Source organism: Amblyomma mixtum, chromosome 2 (genome assembly GCF_055824585.1).
Source record: "Amblyomma mixtum isolate Tamu chromosome 2, ASM5582458v1, whole genome shotgun sequence".
Taxonomy (NCBI): Eukaryota; Metazoa; Arthropoda; class Arachnida; order Ixodida; family Ixodidae; genus Amblyomma; species Amblyomma mixtum.
Window position 1 is genome coordinate 135,331,966 of NC_143013.1, and position 13,739 is coordinate 135,345,704.

Consider the following 13,739-nt stretch of genomic DNA (forward strand, 5'->3'; position numbering starts at 1 on the left):
AAATTTTTGTACCCAAACTTTACTGCGTTTCCTTAATTTTGAACCAGCAGGCAAAGGGCATGGGCTCGAGTAACAAAGGATGGCATATTTCAACACATCTTATTACCAATTCCATTGCTGGACCATGCCTTTTGTGCAGGCAGTATGAAAACAATCCCAAATGCACACTATGAAATTGTAATTCTAGCTTGTTCTAACCTGTGGTAACATTCATGGCACTGCAGCAATGAGTCAATGAACCAAATGACAACAAAAATCTATGTGGCTAGTTGTGAAGTGCGTGAATGTGCAGACTGAAAATAAACAAAGAAAATTTGGCATTTTTTTCGAAGCAATATCACTGGTCTTGACGCAATCCTATCAAGACCTACAAATTCAATTATAAACACTTAATGTAGATATTGATTCTGTGTTCTGATTTATATTCGAAGTGTTAAAGGGATATAGACACAGTGTTTTGGGGTGTTCATTTTTCTGCTTTTAATGAGACGTAAAAGCCCATTAATCATGGAAATGAGCTTAAATATCTAGTCCACAGTGTGAACAGTTAAACTGTTTTATGTGAGTACTTTTGGTCTCTGTCAGGTAAATGCCAGTGCTGGAGTCCATTATGGCATCATGTGATGGCATGGTTAGGACTTACCCCATGTTTTGCTAGTGATTCTGTCAACCAGTCCATATATAGATGATTGATGTCAGCATTGGCTAACAGCTCCTATGTCAATGATGTTTGGCATGTGAAATCAGTGAAATCAGAGAATTTGGAATAGTAAAACCCTTTGTGCCCAGGACACAGATCGGATCCCTTATTTGAGTTTAAAATTTTATATCTGTGCTCCTTTAAGATTTGAAATAGCTTCCTCTAAATAATACTTACTACACATGATTTTGCATATATTCAGCTCACAGAGCCTGTTCTTCCCTTGGCGCCATACCAGCTGTAGCTAGGAGCCAGTTCAGATGTTAGAATACTTCGCAGAATGCGAGATGTCTTTTCTCTTGCAGTGTCTCCATCTTGCACAGTCATGTGATTTCTCTAGATCAAAACAGAATTAGGTTCGAAATCAGACCAAGAAAATAAAATCAGGATTTCTCAAGTTAACAGTGGGGAACTATATTGCTATAGTCAGTTTTTACCATACTGAAGGCAGCTGGCATGCTGTTGTGAAGTATCTCTAGGTGGCACAATTAAACATGCATATGCCCTCCATTATAAGTCCTCCATATGACACAGGGGCAGATTTGGCCCTTGCCAACTAAAAATTCATATGTAAAAACATGCATGACCTCATTTTTTGGATGCAAAACGCCCAAACAATACATATAGTTCAAATGAAATTGCAATAGTTCTCAATACTATATATATCTAGGTTACAAACCAATCAAAGAAAATCTGTGCGCATGCAACAGTTATAAACAGAATACAAAGTTAAAACAACCCCGCCCCGGCTCAGTGGTTACTGCGCTCGGCTGCTGTCCCGAAAGATGAGGGTTCGATCCACGCCGCGGCGGCCGAATTTCGTTGGAGGTGAAATTCTAGAGGCCCGTGTACTGTGCGATGTCAGTGCCCGTTAAAGAACCCCAGGTGGTAGAAATTTCCGAAGCCCTTCACTACGGCGTCCCTCAGAGCCTGAGTTGCTTTGGGACGTTCAACCCGAACAAACCAATAAACCAAATCAAAATTAAAACAGGAACTTTAGGCGCACATTCAGTCGAATGTTGAAAGCACGGAACATGCGACGAGCTAGGATCTAGTTGCTCTTGCGGCTTTGCAGCAGCACATGGATCAGATTAATAAGGGTCGTATGCAACAGCATCGCCAGCAGCCGACGCTATTAGCTCAATATCACGACGTGCCTCTCGGCGTGCACGCCTGTAAGCAGTACTCCTCGGCACCGTAGCCATTATGCTGTCACCAGATTAATATACTGGCCCCCGGTAAGCTTCTGCTCATGTTGAGCCATCATCAGTCACACTGAACTTTAATACCGCCGCTAAAATTACTTCAAAAGCTAGAAATCACGCTACACGGCTCACACACCAGGCAAGGACTACCGACTGCCACTTACTTTCACTTGCCGCATGTGCCATCCGTGTTTCCCGCCGCTGGAAAAAAATACACTCGTTACGCAACCAACATACAGTAGAAACGTCAATAATTACCTGAAATTTTGGTCCTAAAAACGGAAAACTGGCTAATACACGCCTCAAACCACCAAGCTAAGCAAAATAACTTGCATTGTTTCAGTAGTGCGATGACGATGGTGGTGCCATTGAGCTAATGAGCAAAGAGCCTTTTTATGCAACATGCACCTAAGACAAAAATAAAACTGTGATCCTAAATAAAACAAAAAGTAACTGCAAAAAAGGATGTGTGTTAATAATTTTTATGATTACTGCTTTAAGAGCACGAACAGGTGGCCAGTTGTTTTTGCTGTGGTGTCACTGTCGTCGTCAGTGGCTGTTATGGTCGGAAGGCGGGAATTACAGTTGGCGTCAAGGTGGTTATAGCGCCGTGTTGTCTGTCTTTCTGTGTCCTCGTCTCTTTGCGCTACGTTTTTTTACCTTTCAAGGTGGTTATGTTGTGAGCTTGTGGGAGAAGATTGTGTAAGCACACCCTCGATAGCTATAACAAAACGGGAATTAGACTATTTGAGCCAGGTTCAGATATGTCGCCCTGCCCTAATTTCGAAGTTTTAAAGTTTAGGGTTTCTGTATTCAGCTAATGGGCCTTTTGGAATTGCTTATTTTCGTCCTGCTTTTAACGTTTTTTTTTGGCTCTTTCAAAAAATAAGTACTGGGTTATGTATTACTTTTTGACACCTTGCGCTTATACATCGCATGGATTATTGTTTACTTGTTCCAAACAGCAGTATCAAGCCCGCTAGCCAAAGACGTCGGAAAAGGACAGTGGAGCGTGCCACTCGAGCGCTCATGAGAAGTGTATGGCCATCTGCTCGATTCAGACCCTATGAATATAAACACTTCCTTATAACATCCGATCTGCGACTGTTTTCGGCATGATCCCACCGCGGCTTTTATACGGACGTCATGTCCGTATAACGTTCGAGCCGCGACTGTTTCCGGGATAATCCCAGTGCGGACTTCATACAGATGTCCCAGGGACGTCCTGTTAGGGATGTGGGACGTGCGTACATTTTTGGGACCTCCTACGGATGTTTGGTGTTGTCTGGGAACTCTTTTTATTCTAAAAATGAATTCTCTTAACAAAGTAATACCAAGGTCCATAATATATTCAGTCTATGTTGACGACCTTCAGATAGCGTGCACATCTTCCAATATATCTACATGCGAACGACAAGTACAGCTTACAATCAACAAAATGGCAACATGGGCAGACAAGAATGGTTTCCAGTTCTCACCACAGAAACAGTGGCCTTACTTTTTTCACTCAAACGAGGCTTGCACATAAATCCAACATTACACCTAAACCAAACCGAGCTGCCTTTAAAAAAGGATCACAAATTTCTAGGCATCACTTTCGACAAAAAACTTACTTTGCTGCCTCACATAAACGCACTGAAAAAGAAGGCGTCGCTAGCACTGAACATACTGAAAGTCCTTTCACGCAAACACTGGGGTTCTGATCGGGTATGCCTTCTACAGATTTATCGCTCTGTAGTACGTTCCATTCTAGATTATGGTTGCATAGTGTATGGATCAGCAAGGGCATCGTACTTGAAGCGACTGGATCCTGTGCACAATTTGGGATTGCGTCTTTCAACTGGTGCATACAGGACGTCACCCATAAAAAGCCTGTACGTAGAAACTAATGAACCACCACTTGCAGACAGAAGAACAACGCTCACATGCTCATACATTTTAAAGATCCATTCCCAGCCTAAACACATCTGTTACCCACTCGCTACAAAGTGCCCATCCCGAACACTATTTACCAACAGACCCCTCGCAATCAGGCCACTTCTTCTCCGCTTTGAAGAGAAATGCCAAGAACTAGATATAATGGACACATTGCCTAATATTGCCCGCAAACGTGATCCACTCCCGCCTTGGTACTGCCTACCATCTGTGTGCGACTTCACATTAACACAATTTCGGAAGAAACATACACCGCATGAACAGATATTACAAGAGTATTTAGCACTAAACGAAAAATACGGAGAATACGAAGCATTTTATACTGATGGATCAAAATCAGCACAATATGTCGGAAGTGCTGTGGTTCAGACTAATTGGGAAAAAGTAGTATGCCTGCCTGAGTGCGCATCCATTTTCACCTCCGAGTGTTACGCAGTATCGGTGGCTGTAGAAAAAATAATAAATGAGAACATTCAAAACAGTATCATTTACACTGATTCTCTGAGCATACTAACCTCACTTCAGCATAGAAATGCAGTGACACCACTAATTGGTGACATCATACACAACATAACAAGCGCCACAATACAGGGACAAAACATAAAATTTTGCTGGGTTCCCAGTCACATTGGAATCACTGGCAATGAGAACGCAGACGAATGTGCTGGAAAAGCTCGGAACAAAGAAATAAAGAAAGTGTACATTCCCTACAAAGATGGTATGAAGTTGGTGCAGTGCAAATTAAGAAATAAATGGCAGTCGCAATGGAATATCGAAAGAAATAATAAGCTACATTTAGTAAAACCGATTCTAGACGAATTGAAATCATGCTCACACCAAAAACGATTCATCGAAGTTATTTTATGCCGTCTCCGTATTGGACACACACATCTCACCCACAACTTCCTGGTAACAAACAAAGACAAACCTGTTTGCGAGCAATGCGGACATGAACTTACTGTAAACCACATACTACTATCACGCAGAAAACTTGAATCATTCAGAAAAAAATATTTTGCTACATTTTACAAAGAACATATCCCATTTCGTCCAGCGTTGATTTTAGCTGAACATGCACCCGTTAGTATAGTTGATGTTTTTAGCTTTTTAAGGGAAGCCGATGTTCTTCAAAACTTGTAATGTTCTGACCCTGTGCTTCTCTACTTAGAACGATACATCTCAGCCACCTTCTCAGTCCTGAGCAGGAGGCTGAGGTTTTTATGAGTAGTTGGGGGCCTCGAGATCCTTGGCAAGCCAAGGATGTCCACGGGGGTTAACCAACTTTTAAAAGCTTCAGCAAACAGCCATTTCTAAAAAGTTTGTATTTAATCAGCCAGGTAATAAAAATAACTTTTAGGCCCTTTACGCCACCGTTTTTATCAACTTTGTTTTCACAATCTGCTCAAGCCAATTTTTCCATACCTTGTTCTTGGCGCATGATAGCCTTAGCTGCTTATGCGCCAATAAACCCAACACAACACAACAGACAATTGTCGAGCAGCGTTTACAAAAGCCAGCCCGGCCTTTTGACTCTAAAGTTGTTGTGATTCTAACAGCGTTTACTTTTGCAAATACCTTGTCGGCAACGGACAGTAAGATCACTGGTATGTAATCGTAAAAGTTGTTGACATCTCCTTACCTATGCATAAGACAACATTTTCGTCGTCCTTCCAAGATTCCGCCATGCTGAGGTCATGACGCATTCAGTATGCAGAGTTGCAAGTTTTTGTTTAGCACACTCTCCGCACGCCCTCCAGGAGATCTGAAGTTGTCTGATAATTACCAGCTACAATCTCCCCTTGCATTGCTTCTGAGTTTTTCTTCAGTTTCACTTTCCTTAATGGCGGGATGTACAATCGCTCTCCAACCCTGCCTCTGTCATTATCGCCGGGATTATTCATACTGTATAGTTCTGGCTATAAAGCCTCATCTACCTTAATTATCATCTCTCTCTCATCACCACACGTACCTATACCCATGAATCAGGCCTCCACTGACCCAGGGAACCATTAGGCGCACTTCCTTTCCTTAAAATGATCGGAGCGTAAAACGTCAACGCCAATGAATACAACGAACGCCGACGGCCTATGGCTTCAGCGCCGCGTTTCTGGCACAACCTTGTCAATGCCTGCAGCCCATCTCCCTCTCTCATCACCACACCTAATTATAAGCATGATTCAGGCCTCCACTCACCCAGGAGGAGGAGGAGGATAAACTTTATTTTCGTCGACAAATGTATCTGACGGTGTGGGGTTACAGCCCCATCAAGTGGCCATGAACCCGTGGCGTCCGGCGACTTCTAGGGCTCTTGTCACAACCTGGATCTGTGTGTCCGAGTCGGAACTGAGCAATGCGGCCTCCCACTGGTCTGGATTCGAGAGCTGCAAGCCTCGAGGGGGGAGTCCCGAGGGCAAGCCCAGAGTATGTGGGATAGAGTGGCATGTTGGCCACATAGTTGACAGGAAGGGGAGTAGACCCTAGGGTATATACGGGCATATATCGTGGGGTTGGGGAAGGTGTCGGTTGGAGCTGTCTTCACGCAACTTCTTGGGGTTTGGTGGGAGAACTATGTGCGGGGGGATGTAGAAGTCTACCTAAGCAGTCGTGCATGTTTATGTCATGAAATGTAACCATACGATCTCTCGCCGTCCGCAGGATGGGTGACACCACATCCCGGTCGACGAATACTCGGGCATAATTGTGGGCCGCCTCGTTCCCTGGATGGGATGAGTGCGCAGGGACCCAGGTCAATAGGAACAGGCGGAGTTGGAGTTTGGTGGAGTGGAGGAGAGAGAGGGTGACAGGGGAGACCCGGCCTTTGGCGAAACTACGAATCTCCAGATTTAGAGTCGCTGAAGATGGTTTCTGCAGAGGCGGAGACCATCGCCAAGGCTATGGCCGCCTCCTCGGCCTCTTCAGGCGATCTGACGGGAATGGAGTACGCAACCAGCGGCCGTACACAGTAGTTTAGTACCGCGAGCGAAAAAGCTTCGCGGTCGGGGTATTCGGCGGCGTCGACATAGACCGCTGTCCGATCTGTTAAATACTTTTTGTGTGGAGACTTAGCCCTGTCCTTACGGCGAGCGACATTATACTCTGGGTGCATATATTTAGGAAGAGGGGTAACGATAAGGTTACGGTGGATATGGTGCGGAAGCTGGACCCTGTCGGGTGCGGTTGTTTCGAAGCGTATTCCAAGCTTGTCGAGTATGTGACGTCCCGTGGAGGTGTGAGTGAGACGCTCGTACTGAGAAGTGAGATGAGCTTCCGAGAACTCCGTCACAGTGTTGTAGACCCCTAATGCCAGTAGTTTATACGTGGGTGTCCGGTGGGGGAGATGAAGAGCCGCCTTGTATGCCTGTCGAATAAGGCAGTCAACGCGGTCACGTTCCTGGCAGCTGAGGTATAGGTAAGGGAGGGTATATGTGAGGCGACTGATAACAAACGCCTGAACAAGACGTCGGAGGTCAGCCTCTCGCATGCCTCTATCTTTATTAGCAATGCGACGAATGGTCTGCGAGACAAAGTTTAGCCAGAGTGTCGGTGTTTTTCCGATTGCTCTGGATGGGGAGCTCCAATACCCTAATGGTGGATACTTCGCGTATAGGCCTACCACTAGCAGTAATGCAGATAGGAGGATGGCCGTGGAGGCCGGGTTGACCTCGGATGAGCAGCAGCTCGGACTTCTGAGGGGAGCACAAGAGGTCGGCTGCGGTTACATGGCGCTCAATGACATCGACGGCTTGTTGAAGTGCGGATTCAACCTCAGCATCGTTGCCTGTGGAAACCCAGATGGTAGTGTCGTCTGTGTATAATAAGGTATGGGATAGCCGGGGGATAGCGCCTAATTTAGAAGGTAGCGTGAGCAAGGCGACATTGAAAAGAAATGGGGAGAGAACGGATCCATGGGGGGTGCCATTGCTACCGAGGTTTATAGGGTCTGAGAAGAGAGAGCCCAAGCTAAGTTCAGCTGTACGACCAGAGAGGAAAGTACGTATATACTCGTAGGTACGGTGACCAGGATTTAGTAGGGAGAGGCTAGCGAGAATAGCTCTATGCAAGACGCTGTCAAATGCTTTAGTTAAATCAAGCCCTAGAATAGCCTAGAATAGAATAGAGGGGCACAGTATCTCTCGTGAGAGCTGTAGCATAATGTCTTGCGTAGAGAGATTTGAGCGGAAGCCAATCATGGTTCGAGGTAGGAGATGGTTATCTTCAACGTAATGATTGAGACGGTTGAGAATGACGTGCTCCATCAGTTTCCCAGCACACGAAGTGAGGAGATGGGGCGGAGGTTTTCGAGTGCTAGTCGTTTGCCTGGCTTCGGTATGAAAGTCACACGTGCATGTTTCCATGCTGCGGGTATTTCACCCTCTCTCCAGCAATCATTCATAATGTCAGTGAGGGCCTCAATGGACGGGTCATCTAAATTCAGGAGAGTTTTGTTGGAAATGCCGTCCGGTCCCGGGGCAGAGTTAGGGCGGACTGAGTTAGAGCGCATCTTACCTCAACTTCCGAAATCTCGTCATCGAGGGCAGGGTTGGGGCCGCCCATGTAGGGGGGGAGAGGGTCCGGGGAAGTAGTATTGAGATAGCGGACACGAAGTTCATCGATACGATCCCGGTCTGAGCCGGGGTGCTGATGGACTATGCGGGAAATGCTGCGTCGTTGGGATGTTTTGCAACCGTCTGGGTCTAAAAGGTATCGCAGAAGGTGCCAGGTGCGAGTTAGCCAGAGCTGTCCACGCATGTTGTCACAAACTTCACCCCATTGCTGGGTAGTCAGTGCGATAGTGTGTGCCTCAATCTGTTTGTCTATCTGAGCTACTCTACGCCGAAGCGTTCTATTGTGGCGCTGTTTTTCCAACGGTTTTGCAGGCTTTCGCGGGCCTGCCATAGGTGGAGAAGACGGCATTCTGTATTGGATTGATCAGCCGTGGTGGGTGATTCTTGAGTAGTAGCGCAGACATCTGCCTGCAGTTTGGAGATCCACTCGTCCAGATTATTAATCCGGGTAGGGGTGTTCTGAGCACGTAGGGAACGAAATTTGTCCCAATCCGTGATTAGGGTCGGACGACCTCTCTGGCGAAACGGGGACATGCTGAGGGTGGTCGCAAGGAGATAGTGGTCGCTGCCAAGGGTATTCCCAGTGTTGAGCCACTGATCTAGCACGTTTTTGAAGAATGTCAGATCAGGTGAAGTGTCAACAGACACGGTGTTTCCTACACGGGTGGGAGTGTGAGGGTCAGTAACAAGGCTGAAGCCCAGTTCCTGTGCTCGCAACCACAGAGTGTTACCCTTTCGGTTGGCGGTGCGGTAACCCCAAGCGGGGTGGTGGGCATTGCAATCTCCTACAATGAGGAGACCGGAATGGTGCGCGAGCCTGTTGACCCGGGAAAGAAGGGTGGCGAAGTCCCGTCTTCTGACTTTTGGAGGGCTATAAAGGCTAAGAATGAAGAGGCTTTGGTCGCCCCTTTTACGAGGGAGGAGTTCGAGCAAGACGCAGTCTACGCCAACGTCGTCTAAGGAGTGTTGGACGGCCGTCAGGTTGCGTGGAACCAAAATAGCGGTATCGGGCGTGGTGACATCTAGGGGGGAGTATGGTTTATAGCCAGGTAGTTTCACTGGGCCATGAGTTTCCTGAAGGGTGATGATATCAGGGGGCATGTCGGAATTTTGGACATACTGCTGCAGGTTGCTTCGCTTGCGGCGAAATCCCCTGCAGTTCCATTGCCACAGATCACATAGGTGGCGGGGCGCCATGGTGAAGTGTGGGTGAAGCTAAGGGGTTTGGGGGTGGGAGCGTGCGGCAAGCTGTAGTGCGCCAGCCATGGCGCCAGCCCTCGCCGGCACAACTTACGCGTGCTTCTTCCCTATGCCTCCGGCAACGTGAGGTGAACGCCGTTGAGGTCGAAGTCTGCGGCGTCCCTTCAAAGGAATCCGACCGCGCCCCGCGCGCCCCCGCATCTGGCGCGCTCTTTCCTTCTCCTCCCTTTTCCCTCTCGCAGCGGCGGGGCGCGCCTCCCGCGCTCCCCGCCGCAGCTCCGTTACTCAGAGAATAAACGGTTGAACAGAACAGACGTCTTGTCTTCTGTGAGGATCTCCGAGCAGCTTCCGCCCTACAATTGGTGACCCGGTTTTCGACGCACCTAAGAAACGTAGAGCCAAGCTTTTCCCCACGCTGAAGACAGGACGTCAACGCACGCAGCTGAAATGGAACAAAATCAGCCACTTACGCCCAACCTCAACCAGACAACGCCAGATGTGCCCGGCGAAGCCGTCTCTGCAGTCACAATGCGTCTCCCACCGTACTGGGAACGCAACCCAGCCGTGTGGTTCCTGCAAGTGGAATCTCAATTCCAGCTTTCGAGAATTTCATCACAGAAGCAGAAATTTCACCACGTGGTCGGCTCACTGCCATCAACAGCTGCAGAGGAGGTGTCCGACTTACTCTCCTCTTTCAGCACCAATCCTCCGGCAAATCCATATGACGACCTCAAGGCAGCCCTACTGCAACGCACGGCCGCGTCCGAAAGGACGAAAATACAGCAGCTACTCTCCTCCGAGGAGCTCGGTGACCGGCGACCAAGTCAGCTCTTGCGGCGGATGACGCAGCTTCTCGGTAGCAGTGCGCAGACCAAGGACAATGCTGTGCTGCGTGAACTTTTTCTGCAGCGCCTGCCGTCCAACGTCCAAATGGTGCTTGCCACAGCCACAACCATGGACTTAACATCACTCGCCGCGCTAGCCGACAAGGTGATGGAAGTGGCCACCCCGCACTTGACCGTCGCTGCCGTCAGCACGTCCACACAGTCGTCGCCGTTGGCCGTCCCCATCACCACTCCTCAGCCGTCGCATATTGCATCCACCACCGCTACGCCTTCCGAAGCTGACCGCCTTTGTCAGCAGCTCGAAAAACTCATTGCGGCAACTAGACACTCAGAGCCGCCTCTACGCTGTGGACGCCAACGTCACCGCTCCTCAACGCCTGGACAGCGCGGACAGAGTGAGCGAAGTCCATCCACAGGCCCACGCATCTGCTATTACCACCGTCGTTCGGCGCCAACGCCCGCCACTGCCTCCTGCCTTGCAGCTGGACGGAAAACCGGCCGGCCGACCACTAGCGGCGACGAGCGGTCTGTGCCAAGAAGAGTGTCGCCTTTTCCACGTCTACGACAGAACCACCGGACAGAAATTCCTTATTGACACCGGGGCCCAGGTGAGCGTTCTCCCAGCCACAAAAGCAGAGCGTGCTTCCGCTGCAATTTCGTACCTGCAAGCAGTGAACGGAACGCGCATACCTGTTTACAAACAGCGCTCTGTAACGCTCAACCTCGTGCTTCGAAGGGTCTTCTGGTGGGTATTTCTAGTCGCCGACGTTGGTTCTGCGATAATTGGTGCCGACTTTCTAACGAAGCACGAGCTCCTCATCGACGTCAAGCGGAAGCGCCTCATTGACTCCGCAACGAAACTCTTTATTCACGTCATAGCAGCGCGTGCAACTACCGATGTAGCACCCTCATGTGCTACAGTTGCCAAAGAGCCGTTTGCAGCCCTGATTAATGAATTTCCAAAGCTAACGTCACCCCCGGATTTGACTCAACCTGTCTGCCACGACGTTCAGCACCACATCATAACATCGGGACCACCTGTTTTCTCTCGCCCACGACGCCTGGCTCCGGAGAAACTCAAGGTGGCCCGTGCAGAATTCGAGCATATGCTGGAACTTGGTATTATTAGACCTTCATCCAGCAGCTGGGCATCTCCACTCCACCTTGTCCCGAAGAAGTCAGGAGACTGGAGACCATGCGGAGACTATCGTTTTCTGAACACCAAGACCGTCCCGGACCGATACCCATTGCCCAACATACAAGATTTCACGTCTTCTCTGCACGGTGCAACCATCTTTTCAAAAATAGATCGTGTTCGGGCTTATCATCAGATCCCTGTAACAGAAGAAGATATCCCCAAAACAGCGATCACGACACCATTCGGACTGTTTGAATTTTTAAGAATGCCATTCGGACTTCGCAACGCTGCGCAGACTTTCCAGCGTTTCATCGACTCCGTTGTACGTGGCCTTCCCTTCGTGTTCGCCTACGTGGATGATATTCTCGTGGCAAGTTCATGTATTGAAGAACACCTGCACCACGTCCGCCAACTTTTCGAGCGTATTTCGACTAACGGCATTGTTGTCAACACCGAAAAGAGTGAGTTTGGGCAACCAGCTCTCGTATTTCTCGGCCATCACTTGGACAACAACGGCATCCGCCCGCTTCCCGAAAAAGTGAAAGCAATCACCGAGTTTCCCAAGCCCACTTCAAGCACGAAGCTCCGCCAGTTTCTTGGCCTCGTAAATTTTTACCGCCGATTTATCAGAAACTGTGCCACCCTGCTCGAACCACTTGACCGCATGCTGTGCGGCGAGCACTCGGCGAAAACATTACACTGGGACACCACCGCGGACGATGCCTTCAACGCCATCAAGCGCGCTCTGGCCGACGCCACTCTACTCGCCCACCCAAACCTCGATTATCCGCTGGCACTCATGACAGACGCTTCCAACACTGCGCTCGGAGCTGTCCTTCAGCAGCAGGTCAGTGGCGTGTGGCAACCCCTCGCATTCTTCTCAAAACGCATGACTCCTGCCCAGACACGATACAGTGTTTTTGGCCGCGAACTTCTCGCCATATACCTGGCAGTGCGTCATTTCCGCCACTTGCTTGAGGGCAGAGCATTTACCGTTTTCACGGATCACAAGCCTCTTACTTACTCAATTGGCCGTTCTGCATCCCTATATACGCCACGGGAAGTGAGACAACTTTCCTTCATATCTCAGTTCTCAACTGACATCCGACACATAAGTGGTGCCGACAACACCCCGGCTGACGCCCTCAGTCGCGTCGATGCCGTCACGCGCAGTCGTTCCGAAACATCGACTTCGTCCTCCTTTCCCTTCGACATACATGAACTGTCTGCAGCGCAAGCAAGCGACCCCGAGCTTGCCCGCCTACGTACAGCGCAAACATCCCTGAAGCTCGAGACAGTCCTCATTGAAGACGTGCCAATCGTTTGTGATACCTCCACAGGTACGCCAAGGCCCGTTTTGCCCATCGATTTCCGCAAGAAAATCTTCGAATCCTTGCACACCCTTTCCCATCCTGGAATTCGTGCAACTCAAAAGCTGATCAAATCCCGCTTTGTCTGGTTCCGCATGAACACCGACATTCGCGACTGGGTCCGCGCGTGTGCACCCTGCCAGCGTGCGAAAGTACACCGGTACCCTGTGCCCCCAATGCAGCGTTTCCTGCAGCCCGACCAACGCTTCGCAGTAGTCCATATCGACATCGTTGGCCCCCTACCCCACTGCCAAGGCTACCGGTATTTATTGACATGCATCGATCGCTTCTCCCGATGGCCTGAGGCTACACCAATCGCCGACATCACAGCAGCCACTGTCGCCGCGGCCTTCGTCTCTACTTGGGTGGCGCGGTTCGGCTGCCCCACAACCATCGTCACGGACCGCGGTCGTCAGTTCGAGTCATCGCTTTTCACAGAACTCCTCAAACTGCTCGGAGCAGCACGGCTACGGACTGCATCTTACCATCCACAAACAAACGGACTCGTAGAGCGTTTCCATCGGCACCTCAAAGCAGCGCTTACGGCGCACGGACCCCCCGTCAAGTGGCTCGAAGCTCTTCCGCTCACACTGCTCGGAATCCGATCTGCCTTCAAAGAAGACCTTTCGTGCGCCTGTGCCGAGCTTGTTTACGGAACCTCTCTTCGTCTTCCAGCCGATTTCTTGGAAAGCACGAATCCCGCCGTCCCGTCCACAGCAAGTGAATACGTCGACAGGCTCCGGCATATCCTCCGCCACCTTCAACCACAGCCGACGCGAGA

General features: G+C 49.4%; 1 long non-coding RNA gene and 1 pseudogene across 1 annotated transcript; one reads left to right on the forward strand and one right to left on the reverse strand.

Annotated features, from left to right (window-relative positions):
• Positions 1–266: 266 nt before the first annotated feature.
• Positions 267–2,583, reverse strand: LOC149361003 (uncharacterized). The gene is made up of 3 exons (XR_016288369.1): positions 2,070–2,583; positions 878–1,036; positions 267–293 (listed from the first exon to the last, which is right to left on the reverse strand). It is a non-coding gene; the product is annotated as an uncharacterized LOC149361003 (long non-coding RNA).
• Positions 2,584–10,052: 7,469 nt separating this feature from the next.
• On the forward strand, positions 10,053–11,153 carry LOC149361004 (uncharacterized; annotated as a pseudogene).
• Positions 11,154–13,739: the final 2,586 nt, after the last annotated feature.